Source organism: Cupressus sempervirens, chromosome 5 (assembly GCF_028749045.1).
Source record: "Cupressus sempervirens isolate cs-2001-9-10 chromosome 5, ASM2874904v1, whole genome shotgun sequence".
Lineage (NCBI taxonomy): Eukaryota > Viridiplantae > Streptophyta > Pinopsida > Cupressales > Cupressaceae > Cupressus > Cupressus sempervirens.
Window position 1 is genome coordinate 930,513,595 of NC_143122.1, and position 6,000 is coordinate 930,519,594.

A 6,000-nucleotide genomic window follows, 5' to 3' on the forward strand; every position below is an offset into this window, starting at 1 on the left:
ATCTAATCAACATACTCTGGCCATAGAGAGAGGAAGATGTGAAGAGTGTGTTTCCCTTCTGAAGATGATTATTTAGATGAAGGCAAAAGAAGCAGTTGAAGTGAAGATTCTAAAGAAAGGTAATGAACCCCTGTTTGAATGGCTTCAAGGTATGTAATTCAAATAGGAGATGATTCAAGAAGCAGGAAAGGGGCTTAAGGTAATAGAAGATAAAGTAAAGAAGACTCAGGATAGAGCTTTCGAGTTGATGAAAGGACTGCATTTTGAACCGTAGACTAGTGGTCAAGGAAAGGCTTTGATTGGAATAGAAGTGATGAAAAATAACTTCTCTGTATATTTGAGTAACCTGTCAAGCATCGCTCCTAATAGTCAAAATAGAATAACAGATTTACAGACATTGAGCAGATGCATACATGTGGCAGCTGAAGAATTAAAAAGTTAGATGAATTCTGTAAAGGAATTAGCTTGAGAGCATTCAAAATGGCTCTTAAGATTGACAAATGTACACGTGTCTAGAAATGATGAGCTAATTCCTATTATAGTTGCTGCCAGGGCATATAGAGAAAAAATGGAAAAGGGGAAGAAGTCAAAATAATGTCTCTTTTTCATTTTCTTTTGTTTTATTCTATAAATTTTGTAAATGACAAATTAACTTCTTGTCATTTGTCTTCTAAGGAGATGAACCGATTGGTATTCCTATGGTAACGGTCATCTCTCATCTCTATATGTATAGGGCTAAATGATTAATGAAGGGTCGGCAAATTTTTGGTGTGAATCTTGTTGTAGAGACAACTGAGTTTTGTGCCATTTCTTTACTGTCCACTTTCTTCTTCTGTATGTTATATTTCCATAAAGGTTAAGTTGAAGTAATTAAGTGAACAGAGTTTCATTTTGTTATTTCATTTTAATGGAACTAGTAAATCAATTAGAGAGTTGACACTAGTTGTGGAAAATATTTTCGTTAAGTGTTTTGTTTGTATGCATTCCATCCTATTTCTTCTTAATCATTGTGATATTCTATTGTGCATCAGAAGTCATAAGATTGTGAGGGTTCAAACACAACAATTATTTGTTAGTTTTTTCATTTGCATAGTTAAGCTTGCATTGCATTTCATATTTGCATCTATCATGATTGCTTTGTTGAGAAATTCATAAGAGTGTGAAGATCATAGCACAACATTTTGCATCTAAATTTCGCTTGAGATTTCACTTACCTGGGTGGAACTCGATTTTCCTCTACTGTTCTCCAGTTAAGAACATACCCCACAGTAGGAATTAGAGATAAAACATGATTCATTGAATATCATTTACATAGGGAGCTGTACCTCAATTCAGAGCTAGATATTCTTAGAAATAGTTTCCCAACTGTTGTGTAAAGTTGTTCTTTGTTATAAATTTGGGCACATACAAAGAGGAAAAGAAGAAGAAAAATCTGTTTACCAACACATTCACTAATCTATGCTTTTTTATTGTGATTTGTGAGCTTTTTCTTCACTAGCTAGGGGTATACCACATAAGTCCATGCATTAGAATCTTGCAAGTTGTCCCTCTTAAACAACCTTGGGTAATTGGTAGTCCTTGATTCTAATGGATAAACCAAATAAGATGTCATATAAAACCTTAGATCATTTTTGAATGTCACTAGTTGTTCATCTAAATTCTCACTAAGAATTGTGGCCTAGTCAATTGGCAGCTTTGTTGTTTTGATGGTTTCAATGAAATGTAACATCCATATGTTTAAGTGTCCTAGTACTAGTAACCCTATGATCCTACTTAGGAACACTATGGAATATCTAATATCATCCTTCATATAACCTGTCATCATATCTACTTTCGCTACGTTTTGCCCAAGAGGTGTTCTATCAATGAGATATGAAGATTGAATAATTTCTATAGCTTCTTGTTCATGATCTCTATACCACCTTTTTGCTTGATGGTACGCTAGTCTTATATACTATTCTACCCTTAGGATTATATATTCTAGGGTCTTAGATTGAGAATGATCTCTCCAGTTATGCTTTTGATCACCCTCTCTTCTAAAACATAATTCTTGGCCAAAGCCATAACTTAGAAGATTGTATTGAAACTAGGTGTGAAGTTGTGTTTACTAATCCTGATGCTATAAGTGCACACACCACTTGGCACCTTTCATTTAGTTTGTTGCATAGAACCAAGGATAAATTCTAGTCAATATGATCCATTTCTGTATCTTAGATCTCTGAATGGGCATCCTAGAAACATGATTTAGATTAAAACTTAAAGACCACCAATTTAGGAGCAATCTTTGCTACAAGGGAGGATGAAGAAGAAGCCATTATATCTACACAAAAAAAAACTTATTAGTCTAGAAGGTGATAAAAATCAATTCAAACAAACCCTAATTGCTAAGAAAATTTACCTAGAACCATAAAAACTATTAAAACATGGTTAAAACCCTAATTTACTCTATTATGTAGGTTTTGGCACACCTTGTGCACCTTAAAGGTGTGCTAGATGTGCCTTGAACTTGCAAAGCTCTAAAAAATTAAGGGTGCATACATGCACACCTTGTAGGGTATACATGTGCACATCCATTTCCTTGCAAAGGGCCTTAGGGATAAAGAAACTGAGTGCACATATGTACACCTTATGATGTGCACATGTGTGCACCATAATTCCTTGAAGACTTGGGCTTTGTAAAACAAAAAAATGGTGCATAGTTTTACACCTTAGAAAGGTGTGCAACTACGCACCATTCTTATGATGATCTTCTCTGTAAGTCAATATAAGGTGCACATATGCACACCTTATATAGGTTTAGATTTTTTAGGTCCTTTAGCTTAGTAAAAATAAAGGTGTGCACCTTGCACACCATGGATAGGTACACAAGGTGCACACCTTTATACTTAGGTTTGTGTGTATATGTACGGGGATTGAAGAAAAGGTGCACGTCACAAGCACAGAGGTAAAATTTATGTTTAAATGGAGGAGATAATGAATAAGTCAATGGGGGTATCTCAAGTTTTTATAAGCCTAGGAGAGAATGCACCATTTGAGGGTGTGCACCAACACATGTGCACACTCCCAAAGGGAAGGGTTCTATACTAGTGCAACTAGCACACTAGTACACCTTAAAGGGTGTGTTAGGTGTGCTAGTGCAACCCATTCACTAAAAAAAATCACACTTCATTCAAAATCTTTAATTTCTAGCCACTGGGTTTCTTAGGTAGAGGACCAAGGTTGACTCAAATACTAGACAGAGCCCTAAAAAGGTAAGACCCTAGACTAGGGGTCTACAAAAGAAAAAATTAAACTAGGGGTTTCCCATTTCTTAGTAGAAATGGGGTGCATGTTGTAAAAACCACAAGTTATTTAAGAGGCTACAAAATTTGAAGTAGAAGGATTTGTCTATCAAGGATTATACAAAGGAGTTCTGCAAGTTGACAATTTTTTTTGGATATGGAGAACTATCTAAGGAGAAGGTGACTTATTACATTAGTGGCTTGAGATTCAATATTCAAGATGAGATTGGTAAGTTGAATATTGCTTCAATTGAAGATTCTTATCAATATGCTTTGAGGGAAGAAGAGAAGTTAAAGAGAAAACATCAAGGTAATTCTTGAGGAAAGGAAAGGTAGGATCACTCAACAAAGGATAAACTGAGTGCATAAGATGAACCAAAACATGTTCAGCTAAGGACAATGATGGGTAAGATTTCCTTTAGAGGTAGTCAATTTTGTTGTGGTGAAAAAGGTCATAAATCTTTTGAGTGTTCATAAAAGGCTAGTGATAGAAGAGTTGATGTTGTGAATGGACTTGAAAACCATTTTGATCAACCTGAGTAGGAATGGTAGAATTTATTGGTATGAAGATTATTTTTTGGTTAAAAAGGCACTAGAACCTTGTCAAAGAAGTAATTTTTTTAAGACTAGTTGTAAGTCTAGTGGTAAACTTTGTAATGTGATTGTAGATGATGGTAGTATGGATAACCTTGTTGCAGAGGAGATGGTTCAAAAACTTGGTTTAAAGAGAATGGGACATCCTTTTCCTTATAGGAATTGTTGATTACAAGATGAAAATTCTTTGGAAGTAAGGGAGTAATGTCTTTTTGATTTCTAGATTGGACCATATAAGGATCAAGTATTGTGTGATATTATGGACATGAATAGTTGTCACATATTTCTTGGTAGACTTTAGTAGTATGATTGTGGGGCTATGCATGACTATGTCAAGAATGTGATTACTAATGAGAAAGGTGGCATGGAGCATTCCTTGATTCCTTTACAAAATAAAGAACTTGGTAGGAGGAACTTGAGTATTGATAGCTGAGTTGACTTGAAGGTTTTTGAGAGGATTAGAGATCAATGTGGAAAGAAAACCTATGGAACACTAAGGATGGATGTGAAGAAGTAGAGAAAATAGTTGTATGATGTTGTATAGAATTGGTAGAAGTGGAACAAATAAAAGAGCATACAAGTTGAAGAATTGGAGGATATGTGTGTGAAGAACTAGTTTGGGATTTATGTGTTGAATCCCAAAAGATGTTCTTCTAGCTATTGAGAATGTCTTTTCACAACTAGAGTGTTTGGTATAGGAGCATCTTAGGGTAATTATCAATCATGTAGGTTGGAGGGATTTTGGCTTTGGAGTTGAGGACTCGATCACCAAAGGAGTGGTGCTTGGTCATTACTGAGTGTAGTATTTTATGAGGAGCTTAGTCACTGAAGGATTTCTTGACATCGATATTATTTCTTGGCTTATATACTATTGCTTAACATATATTTTTTTTCTTGATGGTCACTTCTATTCTTGATATGTGTTTATTGTTCGGCATTTGAGGAACTCAATAATGCTTGTGGGAGCTTGACAATGCCTGTGGTTTTTTCTAACACTTGGCAACCTGACTTGGGGCATGGAGTTCCTATGGATTTGATCAATCAAGTTGGAGCATTTATGTAGGAGTAGAGTTATCATGATATGGAGAATTTGTGGGAGTTTGTGTGGGCCTATTTGAGTCTAGTTTATCTTCCCTATGTGTAGTTAATGGGTGTTTTAATACTTCTAAGTAATTTTGTATTTAATATCTATTATAGGCTAGCTTGTGGCTTAAATATGTATTTAAGTGTTGTGGGTTCATAATGCACGCCCCATTTCTTAAGAGAAATGGGAGCCCTAGTTTATTTTTTCTTTCCTAGACCCCTAATCTAGGGTCTGAGTGTTTTTAGGGTTCTATCTAGAGTCTAGGTTTTGCTTGTTTCTCTACCTAAAGAACCCATTTTTTGGAAACTAAATTTTTTATAAAGAAATGTGATTTTGTAAGGTCAATGGGTGCACTAGCACACCTAACACACCCCACAAGGTGCACTAGTGTGCTAATTTCACTAGTGAAGGAGCACTTCCCTTTTGAAGTGCACACCTATGTACAAGTGTAGGTGCACACCCCCAAACGATGCACTTCATCCAATGCCTATAAAAGGTCGGGAGCCCTCCCTCTTCCTTACTCATTTATCTCCTCCAAATTTCGGTAAGTACTTCTCCACACCCATAGAGGTGCACCATATTTAGGGTTCCTACATACACAAACACAAAAGACCTAAGCTAGAAGGTGTGCACTTTCATAGGTATCTAAGGTGCACAAGTGTTCACATTTTGTATTAACAAACATAAAAAAAATTGTAAAACATCTAAGGGAAGGTGTGCATATGTGCCCCTTTAAAACTAAGAACCATAAGACATAGCAAAAATGGTTCACAACTATGCACCATTTAATTTTTAAACTTAAGAACACTTTGCACAATAAGGGTGCATACATGCACACCCCAAAAGCTTAGTTTTTTAAACTTTTTTTGGTGCACTAGTGCACCCAACACACCCTCAAGTTGCCTAAGTTGCACTAAATCAAAGTTACTAATAACGTCTTTGAGTGTTTTTCTAATGTTTTTACTTTCTAGCTCTAGTATTTTAGTAATTAGGTTTTGTTTAGGGCTTAAAATTTCCACCTTATAGACTAATTTGTTTCTA